Raw genomic sequence first — 18,639 nt, 5'->3', positions numbered from 1 at the left:
ACGAAAAGAATATGTAACTAAGAAAAAGGAAGAAATCAGAAAAAGACAAAATATATTTGTTAAAGTAGGTTGTGAAGACTTGGCGATGACAGAAGCATCATATAAAATTGCTTTAACATTGGCAAAAAAAAGAAGCTTTTTTTCTTAAGAAGAAGAAATTGTTAAATCTTGTCTCCAAATATTTATCCAAAGTTTTAGAAAGAAAGGACGTAGATCAGCAACTGGGAGATGTTGTTCATTCTTCTACTTTCTCTTCGCTAGCTTTGGATGAATCAATGGACATATGTGATGTTGCCTAGTTAAACATTTTTATAAGAGGAATTAATGATAATTTTAATGTATTTCAAGAACTTGCTAGTCTGAAGTCATTGCATGGTAAAACAAGAGGAACAGCCATATTTGAAAAAGTAAAATTATGCCTAGAAAATCTAAAATTCGATTATAGTAAACTCATCAGTGTCTGTACTGATGGAGTTTCTGTATTTACAACTTTGCTTGAAAACTTTTTATAACGTCCTGTATTAAAATATCACTGAATTATACACCAAGAGGCATTGTGTGGGAAAACTTTAAATATAAAACATGTTATGTTACCGGTTGTGAAATGTGTGAATAAAATTAGAGCAAGAGGATTAAACAGACGAGAATTCAGAGAATACTGTGAATTGCTAGATTTGGAATATGGTGAGCTTATCCTTCAATATGAAGTGTGCTGGCTTTCTAGAGGTCCGATTCTGAGTAGATTTTGGAAATTGAAAAATTCCGTTTCTAATTTTTTGGTAAAGGAAAATGAACTACTTGATGAAAGAACTTTATTATACTGGCTATTTGATTTGGCATTTTTAGTTGACATTACTAGCCATCTTATTGATCTAAATATAAAACTACAAGATAAGAATACATTCTTTTCTAGCTGAGTAAATAGCATTAGTTTATTTAAAATCAAATTAAAAATGTTTATCTCCCAGTTACAAAATGAGGATTAAAATAAATTTTCACACTTAAAAGAGCAGAGTGAACGTGCTGCAGGTAATAGCAATTTGACCAAATATATTGACAAAATCAAGATTTTGCAAGTCATTTGAAAGTGGTTTCGTGATTTTGCTAAAGAAGAAAACTGTATGCTCTCATTTATAAAGCCATTTTCAGTAAGTGAACAAAATAAAATGCAGATGCTTTGTAACATGCAAATAGAATTGATTGATTTAAAATCAAATACCTTCTTTAAATGAAATTTGATAAGCTTTTCCTGGATCAAAATGCGTCTGACATTATTAATTTCTGTCATTTTTTACTTAGTGAACATTTCCCAGAGCTAAGAAAATATGCAAAAAAATATGCTTTGGAACCGCATACAGGTGTGAACAAGCCTTTTAATAAATGAAATTAGTAAAAAGCAAAACAGAGTCGCAAAAAACTAATTAGAATTTGAACAGCGATCACCCTTTCGCCCATGTGATTATTTCTTACTATTGTAGATTTGTGCTCTAATAAACGTGTGCTTTTAAAAAAGTGCTTGAGTTGTATGGCGCATCTGAACTTGTCTGTGAAAAAATTGGCGCATGGTATACAAAAGGCTGGCCACCTCTGCTATAGAGCAAGGTTTCTCAACCTTTTTCATGTCCCGTACCCCTAAAAAATAATGACATTTTTGCTCATGTTTATTGGATAAGTATTTTTCAAATCATGATACTTTGTTGCTTATAACAATTTACATATCTGCTTGTGCATCCAATTTTGTTTTGATTGACAAAAGAGCACTAAATTCAGAATTGCATAAGTATGTCGTAGCAAATAAAATGAACACAGCTAGTGCATTTTCACTAAGTTTTAGGAACATATTCATTGCCGAACACTAATATTGCTAAATAATAGTGCAAAAAATCCTGATTTATTTACTAACATAGCAGGGATACTATCAGTACACACTGAATCAATAATTTCGATATCCAAGCCATACTTCGCAATATGTACTTTGCATATTGAAAGACTTTTTCTTCTTCTATAGTTGCTTTAATGTCTTCACAGAACAGGAAATCTACCATTACAGCACCAACGTGAACATACCTCAACAATGCAATGAGTTGACTGAAATTTGCAACTGGAGAGAGATTTTTAAGGGACTAGCTCTAATATCAGCGGCAACTTGCTCCAAAATATCTAAACACAAATCACTAATTCGGCTTTAGTATGAAGTTTTTCAGTTGGTATAAAACCTAATTTTGTAAGGGTTGCTCGAGAGTCAAATCGGACTCTTTTAGCTTACAAAGATTCGACATCATGGCATGAAAAATCTGCACTACCATGTCGGTTGTTGAAATTCTGCTTTAGATATGGGTTTGAAAAAACAGCGCCACAAAGTATGCACCGGAGTTTTTACACATAAGCAAATTATGGCAAATCTGTTTTGGATGCATGTGCAGGAAATCTGTTTTGCACGCACAACAATGTCATGCTTGTAAATTGTAAGCACTTATTTTATTTATTTTAAACAAAAATAAAAATATTATGTGGTGCTGCGCGTAACCAAGAGGTGCGAGCACCTCTAGTTAGCTCCTGCTCTAGAGAGTCGCGATCGAGTCCCTTATTCTTACACGTTGTGGCCAGTACGTCAGCGCTTGAGAACGCTTGTTTTGCACTCGAAACGGAAACCTGTCGAGTGATAATGGCCAAATTTGTAGAAGAAAGTACGCGGTGTTTGAGCATAGGTACCGCACAAAGTGCTTTTGTCAGCTGTGTTTATCGTAAAATAGCTGGGAAATTTGATATAAATATCATAAAAAGCAATAAACCTAAGATTTTAATCTGGAGAACGCCAGCTAAATTAAAAAATATAGGCTTTAAAGAAATGTCCCGAAATGTTAAGGATTTATAAAGTTAACAATTATATTTATTATATTTTGCGATAGTAAACTGCAAATCAAAGTTAATTTAAATATGAATACGTTTTTACTTTTTGATTTTATTTAATAGTGATAAAAGCACAACGACAATCAAACAAAATGTGAAAGTTAACCGTCTCAAAGACAAAAGGGCGATTTTTGTAATTTTTAATTTTTTTTAAAGAATCCCGTAAATTCTAAAGGCGCGTTCAAAGCCCTACCAGCGGTGGTTGTGAAATTACAGTGTCCCCCTTTGTTGTTGAGCACGGTCACCCTCGGGGGACATCACTCCCCCCGCCGCCGCGCCGCCAAAAACAGAGAGGCAGCCGGTTGTCGGAGTTGACCAAGCCGTAACAGGTTGCCTAAGCCACCCCTAAACCGCCCAGCCACCGCAGCCCTTTCCGCGAAAACGCACCCTTACCGCCGCTCTCCGCACTTTTGCTGACACAAGTACAAACGAAAAAACAATGCCGCCTGCTGGCTGAATGGAAATTAACAGTAAACCTTTTACTTTTTTTTACCTCTCGCTCGTGTAACGTTAGTTGTGTTATGTAAGGGAAGGTGTGATGATTGGACGAATTTCATTTCCGACATCAACCTCTCTCTATAATGTGCAAAAATGTCGTTGACCATTGAGCTCGCAAAGTCAGACACGAATAAGAACTGAAATAGCTGGTTGAAATCTAGATTGTCTCAAAAACACTGATTATGTGGTCATCATGCGTATATGAACAATACAATAATATATACATATACAAATCTATATTATCAATTAAACCAGTGCGCAAAATTATATTAAATTAATATGTATTCCTCAACGTAAGCCAATAACGACTTTAGTAATAGCTGCCAATCGAGACTAGTACTTAAGGCCAAGGTTCATTATTATGCTTAAGAAATTTATTCTTTTTATTTTTCTACGGCGGTGATGCTCGACACGATGAATGCCTCTTGACTGAGACCTTTTTTTATAAAACTTCTAATGAGGGCTTGTGTAGCGGCGCTTATTTTTATTTTACATTTCATAAACATATTTCGAGTGGTATAAATATATATATTTTTCTATGCTTAAAAAGTAAATCACCGTTTTATTAGTATTTATGTAAAGTTGTTTTGATAACACATGAATCGCCAGCATACAAAAAAATTGAATAAACGATTGATTATTTATTACTTCATATTCACAGCAGGGATTTAGATAATATAATATAATAACAATAGATAATACAGGGACATAAATGTCTAGAAGAAATAAAATCATATATTTAGAACTTGCTGACAGCCAGTGCCTCCATCGATTAAAAGTAAACAATGAATTTGCTTTAAATAAAAAGTAAGCGTCTAATCCTCGGGTATACATTTGGACTCTAAGCATTAATTTACTAAACATATCATAGATCGAAAAGTTTGCGGCCTTAAAACCGGAAAAGGAGCATTCCCAGGATTTTTTTTATATAAACAGCTAACAATAACGGTAATAACGTACGCTTGCTAGGTGTGGAGTAAGAGTTTTTTTATTTTTTCTTAATTTCAAATCATTTAAAACAAATAAATTTGAAGTTTATTAAGCTTTTTATACTAGCCATTAAAAGTCTTTATAGTAAATTTTCAATATCAAAATTTTATTAACATTTTCATAATCATACCAATAAATATTTTAAATACGGCTCAATAAAAAGTAATACTAATGAAAAAAATGTAAACTCTAAGATATTCAAAATAATGTTTACAAATATTATATAGCACACTTTTTTATAATAACTTAAAAAAACTGCATAGTAATATTTTAATATTAAAAATTTAAGAACATTGGCATAATCATACAAAAAATAAAAATAACGCGAGATCTCCAGAGTCGGTGACTACAAGACAAAATTAAAATTTAAGTATAAGCATTAAATTTCTAAGCACATATTTCTTTAGAGGAATGCATTAATTTTAGTAGCTTTAAGTTTTCAGTTAAGTAAATATGTATGCATTTTCTTAAGCCAAATAATTTAATAAACAAAATATGTACTTTTTATTATATTTTACACTGTAAAAGTTTTCTTATTTTTTTATTACTATTAGCCTTATTCCATCTATTTAATTTCCTCTTGTGAACTAAAAAGTAATTTTAAACCAGGAATTTTCCTGAATTTTCATTATCGTAATAAACGTTTTTAAAAAACATATACATATAAAATTAACCCTATTAATTGAATTATTAGATTTATTAAGGATAGATTTAACACGGTAATATTTTTTATTTTATAATACTCTTTATAAAATAATAAAAAAAATTGATCATTGTGGGTATTTGCTAGATAGAAATCTGAATATGATCTTCAAATTACCACAAACTGCAAGGAATTTTAGTTTAAAATATCTGAAAGAATATTGAGTTTAATAAGATGTAAGTAATTTTCTAAATATTTTGAATTTTGCATATTAATTCAAATTAATCAATTTATGCTATGACACCTAATTAAAAAAAATACTTGAATCAAAACTTTCGAAAATATATGTGTGTACCTAGTCCTAATATCGTAATTGATGAGCCCGAGGTACTATACTAATTTTATGTAAAATATCTTTAAGAAAAAGTTAGCTTGTTAAATATAAATATCTTTATATTTAAGAAAAATTAAAAGTTTATAATTATGTATGTTTTACAAAATATTAAAATAAATTAAAAAGAAAATTTATCAAGATAGACTGCTTACCCAGTACAAAATCACTTTAGAGTGCAGAGGGTTAAAGGCTAACTCGACATGCTAAGGGTGGTATCCGATACTTTTACATAGGTTTAAGCTGTAGATTTAATTGGTACTGGCTCTAAAACATTTGACCTGATAGACTTAGCTTTGAAATATCAATTATTTTGAAAGCTATGTTACTAGTTATTATAAAAAGAAATTAACAATAAAATATAATTGTTTTATTTCCTAATTAATTTATATTTCAAATTAAATTTAGGAACCAAATCAGGCTCAAAAGTACACCTGTCATTAATAAAAGTCATATTTAAGATCTGAGTATATTTCATTAGTGACCAACACAAAAATTATGGATGCCGTAAAATTTTTAGAATATTTAATGTTAATGGATTTACAGAACATTTACAAAACATTTGTAACACAATATTACATTATATATAAATAAGCTGATCTTTCATTTAGCATCTGTATTAAATTGCAATATTTACTTTGTCAATTTCAGAAATAATATGGTCATTATCTTTTAACTGTAATATATTGAGTCAAATTAACTACATTCATATGGATCTATATTTCGTTATACACCTAATTATTATTATGTACATGTTTTAGTTTTGTAATTAAATTACTGTAATGTTATTGTAATTAATTTGAGACGAACTGTTAATAGAAGATAAGACAATAACAATACAAAATTAGGAATATAATTATATCCAGCTGTTTTTATACTGAAGCTGGTATTGCAAATATTTAATGTATATAAATAATAAATTCATACATCTTTTTAGTTAAATAAATAACGAGATTTTTTGAGTCATATGCATTTATGTATGATTTTGATTTTGTTGTTATATTTTACAATTTGCTATAAGAGCTCATGAAGAAAACTAAGAATTGTACTTTTTGTTTTCTTGATCTGTAATTTAGTTAAATATTTCTTTATTTACTTAATTAAAAAGTGCCGCGTCACATTTTGACTATCGCCTTTTTTACTTTACGCACAAAAGCGAAGGTTAAATACTCGTTTTTTTTCTTCACCCGAAAAAAGTCATTTTGTTTATGATTTATTTGACGTTTTTCATTCGCGTTTATTTATTTCGTACATTTTTAAGGAGTGTGCCTGGGCGATTTTTCTCCCCCGGGCGCTCGATTTTCGTCGGCGTCAAACTTTACAGTGGTGGATTTTCGGCCCAATGTCCCGGGCGAAAGGTGGATATTTCGAAATTGTGTCCCGCGGGACTCCGAGAACAAACGGCGTTTCCTTTTTACAAGCTACGGGTGCGGGGTAGGTCTGTGTAAATATTTTTCGGTTCGCCAACTTGTATTGAGAACGAAATAGACGTGGCCGATATTAGGTTTCGACGAAATCGGAAAGCAGGGCCGGCGCTGGTAAGAGAGAACAGTGATCCGAGTCGTGTAAGCACAAAACTAATAACAATAATATAATGTTTCGATCAAGCTGACATTCACAAAGCTCTATATACTCTCAATTCGGATAGTCTCAAATTTGTTGAGTGTTCGGAACATTGACTTTATGTGCACAGCGATTTATTAAGCGTATTGTATTACAGCACTATTAACGTTTTCTGTATTATTTATAATAAAACATTTTTACATTTAATTTTTTTAATATTAACCTTAAAATGCTCCTAAAAAATAATCATATTAAACCGTAATGAATTTTACGAGTCTAATAACTAAGGGTCTGAGTTTATTAGTGTCACAGAAATCTCGCGCCTGCTATCTTTCAACCCAAAGACTACCGATAGCTTGATTTTTCGAAACCGTTTAATAAAAAACCGTTCCTTCAATGTTAAGCGTTACTAATATTTTTTATATACAGCCTTGGCCATAATTATAAGGCACCCTTCAAAATGGCATGTAACTCTTTACAAGTGAATAGTCTAACTGACATATTTTAGGAGGTAGTTTTAGCCGTAATTTTAAAAACAAAACAAAGAAATTTGTCGTTTTTTATTGCTCACTTGAGTTTTAAAATGGGATGGCTTTCAGAAATAAATATAACTCAAAGCTTAGAGCGAGATTGGGTGAATGTCATTTGGTCTGATGAATTTAACTTTGAGGTATCTATAAACTAATATTGGTTAATATATAAAAATATTGAAAACTAAATTCATTAAAAAAAATTTAATGTAATATTTTTTTAAGAATAATCATAATTTTTTTAAACATTTTTTCAAGTTTTTGTGACTACTGGTTTAGTAAAAGTGAGTCAAAGAGTCGGAGAAGAATAAATAGCTGATTGCGTAGTATCAAATGCAAATATGGTGGCGGAAGTGTAATGATCTGAAGTTGTATGACAGCAACAAGGGTAGAAAACATCTACACTTGCGAGGATAATATGAATAGTTATATTTATATTTCAATGTTAGAATTCACTTTATTGGATTACTATAGGAAAATATTTCCAAACACAGACCAAGCATCCATCCGATACTAGCAAGATAATGCTCCGTGCCATACCTCGCGAAAAAGCAGGGATTGGTTTTCGTCAAATAGTTTGACCCTTTTAAAATGACCTGTACAGTTACCAAACCTAAGTTCTTTAGAGAATTTATGGGTAAAATAAAAATAAAGCTTGCCCAACACAATTGCAAATACAAAATTGCGTTGCGAGAAAAATTTAATTTAGAAAATTAGTTGACATTATGGCAAAAAGGACTAATTAAAGCTAAGGGTGGGCCTACTAAATATCAAAATTAAGCTTGAAATAAACACTTTTAGTAAACCTGATCGGTTTTTTATTTATAATTTTACGATTTTTTAAGATACAATAAATTTATTGGAGTGCCCCATTATTATGGTCTAGTTTGTATAAGCGTTTATTAAAAAATGTTTTTCTTCTCTAATCGAAAATTTATATAAAGCATTTAATTGTAAAAAAATAAATTAGTAGTGTGGCGACCATACATATAGACACATTTAGAAGGGCGATTGTCTCATTGGTAATGACCGTGACCAAAAACGTTCATTCATTAACAACGAGACAAACTTCATGGCACAAGAGGGATTTCTTTTGACCACACACAGCACGGGTCGTTAAGAGAATCCTTTTTGGGACAAAACGGTATGGACGCAATCAATCACCACAATGCAAACTCTTTCCGAAGAATTCAAAAGTCTGGAGCCAAGCAAAAAACTGGCTTTCGAAATACACATCTGATTTCTCTAATTCTAAGAAGCCACTGCAGCGATTGGCTAGAAGATCGATGCGCAATCGTGATTGGCCAGCTAGCGTGCATTCCCCTAAAAAATATAAGCCCGGACTCCGACGAGGAGAGGGCAGATGGTCCGAGGTACGAGACGACTGAGGCACGAGACAAGAGACGTCACCAGCAGAGTCAGCGACGCAGACGACCAGAGAGCCAAGATCTACCAGCAGCCATCCGGAGGAGCCAGCCACGCGCCCTCACCGACAGACCTGAAGATCACACCTGACCCATAGAACCCTGAGACATCATCACCTGCACACCTTCATCGCGAGAAACGTCACGCCGTAATCGTCCATAGTCAAAATTGTAATTATAACTTAATAAACAATCTAATAGGATTCACCGAAGTCTCATTGGCCGCGAGGTCAATAACCTACGCCACCTAAAGTAGGAATATTTTTTAATGTTTTACAATCGCTGCATAAAAAGAGTGGATCTAGGCAAGATGTTTGAAAATATACATGCTTTAATAAAAGCTCGAAAGTATTCGAATTAAAATTATTGTAATGATTTTTTCAACTACTCTAATTGACCTTATCTTTACTTTGGTGATATAATAACTGCATTTATTATCAGATGAAAAGAAACAACTTTTATTGGTAATCGGCAAACCAAAAAAATGTATAAGGGCTTTCTAGAATGTTACACCATAAAATTTGGCTTCGATATAAATCATTCAAAGATGTTTTTTATATTTACACTTTTTTCAATTAAAAAAATATTAAATAGCAAGCTTTTTTTTATTTAGGTATAAATAAGGATTAATCTATTCTGATCGTTTGATTATTTGCGTCCAAATCGTCATCCTACTAAAATGGTTATTCTCTTCAAAGAAATATATTGCTCTGTTCAGCAAAGTATAAAGTTATCTATTATTTTTTTACATATGAAAATTTCTTTAAAATTTTCGAGAAAATCGAGAAATGAAAATACGAATTCTCATTTATCGGGTAACTAGCATGCCTTAATCCAAGATTAATGATTCATAAATCAAAATTTGAGATCCAACAAACTTTTCACGTTATCAAATCGAAAATGTCGTAGGTTTGTTGATAAATATTGATATATTAAACAAAAATAAATAAGTACTTGTAGAAGTTTAAAAGATTTTTTTGCGATCAGACTTTTTGCCTTTAAGCCCTTTATGCTATAGAATTAATGACTTTTGCTTCTAAAAATATTTAATTTAGATTGAGGTTAGAGAGTATTGTGTGTGTGTGTGTCGCGTTTAGCAGGGCCGCAAGTCATTAGTCTCGGTGCGACAGCACAGGGTCGTGTTTTTCCGTCGGCCACCCCGGGCCGGAATTAAAATATCTCGGGTAATAAATAATGTTCATGAACGACAAGAGCACCTGCGCCCTCCGGGGGACATGTTTCTTCGGATACTTCGTCGCCAACCAGAAAACCACCCCTGCTCTTTCTGGCTAAAAACCAAGTAACGCCCACAAAAACACATACTTTACGTGACGTCACGGGACGAGTGAAGCGTGAAGACGTGTGCTTGTGTCACAATATGTTGTGGCTGTAATATCGCCCGACACTTACTGAATACATTTAAACCTACTAATGTATTGAAACGTACAATTGTACGTATCAGTACTAGGGATTGCAATACCAGTATTAGGGACAAAATCGACTATTGGTACTATCGGTACTACAAAATAAAAATAAATTTTTATTAGTACTCGTATACAATGAAGGTTCAGCGTATTTTTAGAAGTACCTAAATGTAAAGAATACTGTTTAAAGGCTTCTTATTCTATGAAACACAAAATATGCATAAACAGACTGGGTAATTAGTCAAACATGTTGGCAACTGAAGTCGAATTTTGCCCAGCTTGTTTGTCTTGTTTCAAAAAAAAAAAAAAAAATAAACACCTGCTTTTTAGCGAAGTATGGCAAGAAGCGTTTTCTTGGAGGAATCGGATGATAACATGGTCTGTGCTTGGAAATAATTTTCAATATGAATCTATTAAAGTGGATTCCAATATTGCAATATAAATGTCACTATTCATACTACTTCGTCGTATGTATAGTGACATTTTTCGTCGATTTTTAAGGGACTTGCGAACCAACATTTAATCTTCTTGAGCAGTTGCTACATTGGTTAAACCGTTGTAAAACATTTTGGACAGTGTGTCGTGAACAATTAACAGTCAATAATATGCAGTAAAGATACATTCGTTCTTTTAGCATCACTTAATTCGCGTTTTTTTGGCATATTTTAAATGTTTATATAATATTTAAAATTAAGAACATAAAAGGCCGAAATCACGCAATTGAACATAACGGTCACTTAAGCGAGACTAAACGATGCAATATTTTTTTAAAGCTCAAGTAAGCAAATAAAAACGACAATGTTTTTTATATTGTTTTTAAAATTACGCTTAAAACCACCTGCTAAAATATTTCGGTGAGACTATGCGCTTGTAAAGAGTTACACACCATTTTAAGGGGTGCCCCTTTATTGTGGCATGTCTGTATATGTAAATATAAAATTCTTTATTTTTAAGATTATTTACTTTCTTTATATTGATTTATTAAAATATTACACCTGACCTAGTCCAACCGATGCTTAGTTTAATGTTGTAATAGCATAAGCTTTAATATTTTAACTGCAAACTATGGTAATAGTAGTTGTTGTATCATTAACTTGACATATTTTTATAAAGCAATATCCTTACAGATAATTAGATAAAGTAATCTTTCTTTATTTTATGCTGAATTTTATTTTGTAGATGTTTTGTATCATAATGATACTTTGATTATTGATTGTGATGTATATATATTTAACAATATAATTAGCCATAAATATGTCTGTTAATCTCGAAGCACAGAACCAAACTAAGTGTGTAAATAGTCATCAGGCAAATCAAATCACAAGTGGTTATTTAATCAATATTTAAGAAATCATGATGTTTATTCAGATCGAAATAAGCTTAAAGAAAAATTGCTAATTATTTATTATTTATTTTATTAATTTATTTAGCTTAATAGCTAATCTTTACATCTAACAAATTTAGTAAACATATATAAAAATATATAAAAAATACATAACAGAAAGAAAAAATAAAAATATACAATAATAAAGTCTTAATATTATAATTTCTATATGTACGAAGGTGTTTTTTTATTCCATTTATGAAACCCGTTATATTTTTGCTGTTTCGGATTTCTCTTGGAAGACTATTATATAAATCAAAACCTCCGTACATAATTCCCCTAGCCGTACTCGTTTTCTTATACTTAATTATCTTTAAATTTTCTCTATTTCTAGTATTATATTTATGTGCATCTTTATTTCTTATTAAATACTTATTAAAATATTCTGGTAACATATTATTTTCTAACTTATATATAAATACTAAAACATTTATACTCAATATTTCTTGAACATTCAACCATTCTAATCCATCAATCATACTTTTACAATTAGTTAATCTATTTTTATTTAAGATTACTCTCATTGTCCTATTTTGTAATTTTTGCAACATTTGTATGTCTAATTTATTTAACATATTTAATATTGTTGCACAATAATTAAAATGGGGCAATATTATAATATTGTAAATTATTTTTTTTGTATTTATACTTAATATATTTCTTATTCTAGATAATAAACCTATTTTCCTACAATTTTTTTTAATATGTAATTACAATGTTCTTTAAAATTTAATTTTGTATCAACAATTACTCCTAAATATTTTATATTATCCACTATTTCTATACTAGAGTTATTTATTACTATTTTGGTACTATTATCTAACACATTTTTATAATTATTAACCATACATTTAGTTTTATTCTCATTTAATTTAAGTACATTATTCTTTAACCATATTTCTAATAAACTTAATTCATTATTTAAATTATTTACAATTTCTTTAATGTTATCACCTATGCAATACATTAATGTGTCATCCGCAAATAGATGAATTTTACATTTTTTCACGTTATTAACTATATCATTAATATACAAAACAAATAACAATGGTCCCAATTTAGACCCTTGTGGTACTCCATAAGACACTAATTTCTCTTCAGAATATACATTATTTATTTTAACTTTTTGTTTTCTTATATATAAGTTATTATTAAACCATCTTAAAACTATATCACTTATACCTATACTCTCCAATTTCTTTAACATTATTTTTCTGTCTATTGTTTCGAAGGCTCTCTTGAAATCGAAGAAAACTGCTCCAATGATTTTGTTTGTATCCTTAGCCAACAGCCAATCATTTATCACTACTTGTAATGCAGTTTCAGTGGAATGCTTTTCTCTGAATCCCGATTGTTGTTCACATATTATGTTTTGAGAAGTAATAAATTCCTTTAATTGTTTGATTACTACTTCTTCTATTATTTTTTCTATACACGGTAGCATGTTGATTGGTTTCATTTCTTCAACTTTTTTACTATTTTTTATTTTAGGTATAGGTACAATAGCAGCAATCTTTAAATTTTCAGGCGGCAATCTTTAAATTTTCCTAAGAAGAGTGCTTTATTTATTAAATAATTTAATTTAGTTCCTATTATTTCCCATGTTTCTTTAATTATATTTATATCTAGTTCATCAGTACTAGTTCCTTTTTTAAATTTACATATTATGTTATATATAATGACGGAATAAAATTTAACATATATATAAATATAATTCGTGCTATTTTATCTGTGTTAAAAATGTTGTCGTGCTTGTGTTACTTGACTAATTTTCAACTTTAGAGTACTCTATTTATAAAATTTTGAGAAGGATCAAGGATTATGCGGATATAAAATCACGAGTGGAAAGCTTAAGCGCCAGAATTTGATACTCAAAGAATTTATCTCCCCCGTGGTATATATTACATTCGTAGATTGCGATATTAAAACGTCTTTTGTGTTAAAGTAATTGGCGAAAACGAAATGGAGATAGAGAGATAGAATGTTTCGATAGTGTTTTCATTATTTATAACAGCAGTTAAAGGGCTCCATTTCTCATATTGAATCTTGGTAGAGACAAATGGGGCAGACACTAAGATCGTGATGAATGTACGTGGCCCATTATGTTGATTGGCAGAATATGTTTTACGTAGTCCTTCATACGTTTCCCCTCGGCGCTATGGATCGATTTTCCCACACTACTACGTGACGTGTCGGGCCGAGACCAAGCCGTGACAAATGACCGGCCACTTGAAAAGCGAAATAGCCTAAAAGAGTTATTAAATAGCAAAATCTGATTCGGAGCAGTAAGCCACAGCTACAACTTTGTGGAACTAATATTGGTGCGGATAGAGGCACTCAATGATCTATAAATAAAGGTGAAGTGTTAATTAGCAGTGGTTCTGTATTAGATTTGATTCTCTAAAAACTTACTAACGACTAATAAAATAAATTTAAAAGCAATATCAGTATTGAAAAATAAAGAAAAAATATAGCTTATTGTGTAATTAATAAATTATTTCAATATAAAACCCCCGATTATCTTGAACTGCTATAAAGTGATATCGATATTTTTGATTAGCCTATAAACTTTATTAGTATACAGTGAAACCTTGGTTTACGAACATAATTCGTTCCGTAAATGTGCTCGTATTTAAAAACATCTCTACATAAAAGCAAATTTCCTCATAAAAAATAAATGTCACTTTAGTTGATTCGTTCCAAAACCCAAAAATATTCACTTAAATTAATTACAAAATAATTAAATTTACTAAATATTATTATAAAAATCACTGCTATATGTACTAATGGCTCAATAAAATATTTTTATTTTAGTGGAACTTCAACCAATGACACAATGATAGGAGCAAATGTGACATTACATTGTCATTAAGGAGATACATGACTCGTATTCGGGTGGTAATTTTCCACGAAATATTGCACTGTTTTTCAGATATACCTAATCAAATTTAAAGTATGTGGTTTCTAAGCCTACTTCACCTTCTTTTCAGACGAGATCTTTGCTCGCGATGGTGCAGATCTATTTGTTATTTGGTGGACAGCTTTCGGCCATATTTATTCACCGATTCTAAAATATCATCCTTATTTACTTACAGTCCCATGTCACCAATGAAACAATTTCAATTATGAGCAAATACGTCAACGCAATTAGGCCACAGTTTTGTCAAAACTGTGATGATCTTGAAGCAGTACACGACTTTAAAAAAGTATATGAGGGTAAGGGTTGCACCTTTGGTCATATTGTGATTTGGTATAAAGCTTTTTGAAGTTAAAAATGATCCACGGGTTAGAGTAATGGAGTGATAATTCAGAATTACATCAGTATGCAGAATTTTTTTTAAGTGAAATTTATTGCTGTGCCGCTAAAAAAGATTGATATGTAGTTTAAAAATAGATGTTATAAATTTTACAAGGTGCGGCTCTCCATTAAAAAAAATATGCATTAATGAAAAAAAATGCACTGTGCCTTTAAATAAGCAGTGGTAAATAATTAAATAATTTAATATATCCAATTTAGAGTTGTATATTTAAACAACAGTTTAAAATTTCTCATTGTATATCCAAATAAACCTTAATAGAGATTTAAATTGAAATTTAATTGGTAAGCTAATATTTAAGTCGCATAGATGTATGTATTACGGATCTAACTAAAGGTAATTTGGTTTCGTAGTTAAAATATTTGAGTTGTATATTCCATATTTGTGAGTAAACATGCCACACATTAAAATACACACAACATATATACATCTATCAAGTACAGAGAGACAGTATCAATAGTGTTTACGTACAGAATGGTGATCAAATTATATAAAGATTTTTTTAAACGAAATATAATTATAAACAAACACATGTTATAAAAAAAATAATAATAATAATGATAATAATTTATATATTATTATATGAAATATTAATATTTATTCAAATTATGAGCTTAATACTATTTTTTTTTTTTAAAAAAAGACTAAAAAATCTATTTATTATATTTAATATTCAATATAAAAAAAGCATTTATAAGTGATTTTTAAAAAATTGGAACACCAAAAACGAATAAATAAATCAACATTATAGTATTACTGCTAGGTGTGGAGTAACACTAGTAATAATATTTTTTCTAAATTTGAAGACATTCAAAATAAAGCTAGAAAAATAATATATTTTATTTTTAATATAATGAAATCTGTCTACTTGGATTATAAGAAGTATAAAAGATCTTAATAAGATATAAGAGATCTTACACTAACAGTGTCTATCTTTCAGATGGGGTGGATTACTAGGAATGTGATGTGTGAAAGCAGTCTCTTAACTTTGAGAAGTAGTTATACAAGAATACGGCTAAGCAGTATTTTTTTATTTTCAAAGCTCTCATTGATAATTTTTTACTTTATCATAGTATTTATTTTTTTAATAAAATTTATGAAATCGTATAAGATTAAGTTTCTATATTATCGGTTTAATTATTCTTAATAATATTTTCAAAAATATGTTTGACAAAATTGTTAGGATTTTTTCGGTCTGTATTGTTGTTTTCCTGGTTTCAGAAAATTCATAATTTGCGCTGTAAACTGTATTTTTTTTGTGCTAGTACCTTGTATTTTTATTCGCAAAAAGTGTCGCTAAGCAATTTTAGGATGCTGTCGATAATTAAAATATTCACGAGCTATTTCAATTTTGAGTTCCAGAAAGTATTTGAGAATCACTGAATCACTGAGAGATGTATATATTTTTTAACAGTGTAACGCATTGGGGTAGCCTGTTAGGTAATTAATTTCTTAAATATTTAAAATATTATTTTTCCATTTTTTCAACTAATACTGAGTTAATTTCAATCAAGTGATTTTTATTTAAAGGTCGCAGGCCATAATTTGGAGACCTCTGCTCTAGATTTAAATGAATCACAACAAAACAATAAACAATAGGTTTTAATTGAGTCACACTTTGTATGCAGAAAATACGTTATGACACGTTTCAAAGTTTATTTGCACACTAATAATAATAATGTGATGACGATTGCCGGGCAGCGTTTTATCAACACGGGCTTTGAATGAGTATTTATCATCGCCAGCCTCAGTCGCTTCTATAGCTTGTTACAAGAAGGAGTAGAAGCATCACTACCATGTCGTTCTTTGGGTTCTTTTGGGATTTCATATCCTACATACGGGATACGTTTGAACTCTTCAAAGAGTATTCGGAGGAGCCGGACGACTGTATCACCTTTAGTACAGTGGACGAGAATAATATCGATCATGGAGTGATCGTGTCTCCAGGTAAAAAATACACATTTTCTTTTTTAATAAGCTTATTATTATGCAATTTACTAATTATCCTTTTTTATAGAACAACTGGGGCCCTACTCCGTGATTGTTAAGCAGCCCAAACGGCGCGAAGATTAAAATATGCTGTTTATCTTCTGATTGCAATTGACATCACATCGTCAAACACGTCGGGAGTTTGTAAAGAATAACTTATCGATGAAATAAATTTTGCTTATCTAGTTTTGCATTACGCAGTCACAAAATTATATAATTTAAACATGATACATCGAAATTATTTTTGTACAATTTATTTTATAATAAATAATTGATTTGTAGATTAAAATGTCTTTTAATTAAATCACACCAGCAATCAAAAACACGTATCAATAATTTAACAAACATTTGTAAAGTGCTACATATTTATGTAAATATGATTTTAATTACTATGAATTGCATTATTAATATCAAACAATGAAGTTTGATTTTGGTTTAACGATTAAATCATTAATATGAAGTAGCGAATATTAAGTAAAATTATTAAAAAACAGTTTTGCTTCCGCAAAAATCACTAGACAACAAATAAACTTATTAGTTTAACGAAGTATATGCGATAATTTTTTTTATAGAAAGGAGTACGAGTTTTATGGTTTTTCGATTTGAATAAGTTTTAAAAACGGTGTGGCACAATGGCTCAATTCACAACCTTTACAAATATAATATTAGACCTCCGAGTGCTTCACTTATTATGCTTATGCATATAAAAGCTATGTTGCTTATCTAAATTATGAAAATTTTATACCATGTAAAATTCCAGCTAGAGTTCTCTAAGAAATTTTGATTGGACCGTTACTCTTTACCTCATATAAGAACGATATTAAAAAATAAAAAAATACGGGTTTATTTTCGCACGCTGACGACACTGCAGTTTTAACGAGTGATTACTCGAGTGAATAAATTATATACTCATAATTTAAAAAATAAAACTAAAAATTTGCATACGCCTTTTTAAAATGAACAAGGTAGTAACGTAAAATAATAGGCTAATACATTATATATGTAATCCAAATAAACCATTTGAATTTTCGATATAAATTAAAATTTTATTTAAATTATGAAATAATTTCTTATAATTAGGTTCTAAAGTTTTATGAGGTCGCATTAGCCCTAATATTTCTCTGAGAAATTTTAATATAGTATATATTTATAAAAAATTGCGATTTTGAAAAAGCGTTTCATAAAGTCAATCACGATTTATTTGTAAAAAACATCTAATTTCGGATTTTCTAAATATCTCAATTGGTTATTTTAAAAATATTTCAGTAATATATTTCAGTATGGTAAGAATACATTTTAATTTTAAATAACAAAAATACATAAAGGACGATTCGTTTCATAAGATGTGCTTATGTAACATATGTTTAAATCTAAAAGGAGTCAGTTCAGTTTGTATTGGACAATGCACACCTGTTTTATTGCCTTTAAGTATTGTGGGGATAATCGGTTGACAACCGTAGATTCCAACTAGGGAGAAAGTTTAACAAAAAAATATACTCTGTAAAAAACTATATATATCAATAGGTACGTTTTAACATTTAACACTTTAAAACAAAAATCAGACGTGCATAACTGT

At 30.0% G+C, this 18,639-nt stretch overlaps 1 protein-coding gene and 1 long non-coding RNA gene across 2 annotated transcripts in view; one reads left to right on the top strand and one right to left on the bottom strand.

Moving 5' to 3' along the window:
• Positions 1-18,639, bottom strand: part of LOC148234343 (discoidin domain-containing receptor 2-like) — a 281,896-nt gene that overhangs the window by 31,359 nt on the left and 231,898 nt on the right. The window lies entirely within an intron of this gene.
• LOC148234347 (uncharacterized) lies at positions 16,816-17,352 on the top strand. The gene is made up of 2 exons (XR_015810052.1): positions 16,816-17,021; positions 17,092-17,352. It is a non-coding gene; the product is annotated as an uncharacterized LOC148234347 (long non-coding RNA).

Source organism: Plectrocnemia conspersa, unplaced genomic scaffold (genome assembly GCF_051122295.1).
Source record: "Plectrocnemia conspersa isolate PC_06_02 unplaced genomic scaffold, ASM5112229v1 ptg000006l, whole genome shotgun sequence".
NCBI lineage: Eukaryota > Metazoa > Arthropoda > Insecta > Trichoptera > Polycentropodidae > Plectrocnemia > Plectrocnemia conspersa.
The sequence above is the reverse complement of the archived record's forward strand: the minus strand, read 5'-3'. Positions and strand labels throughout refer to the sequence as shown.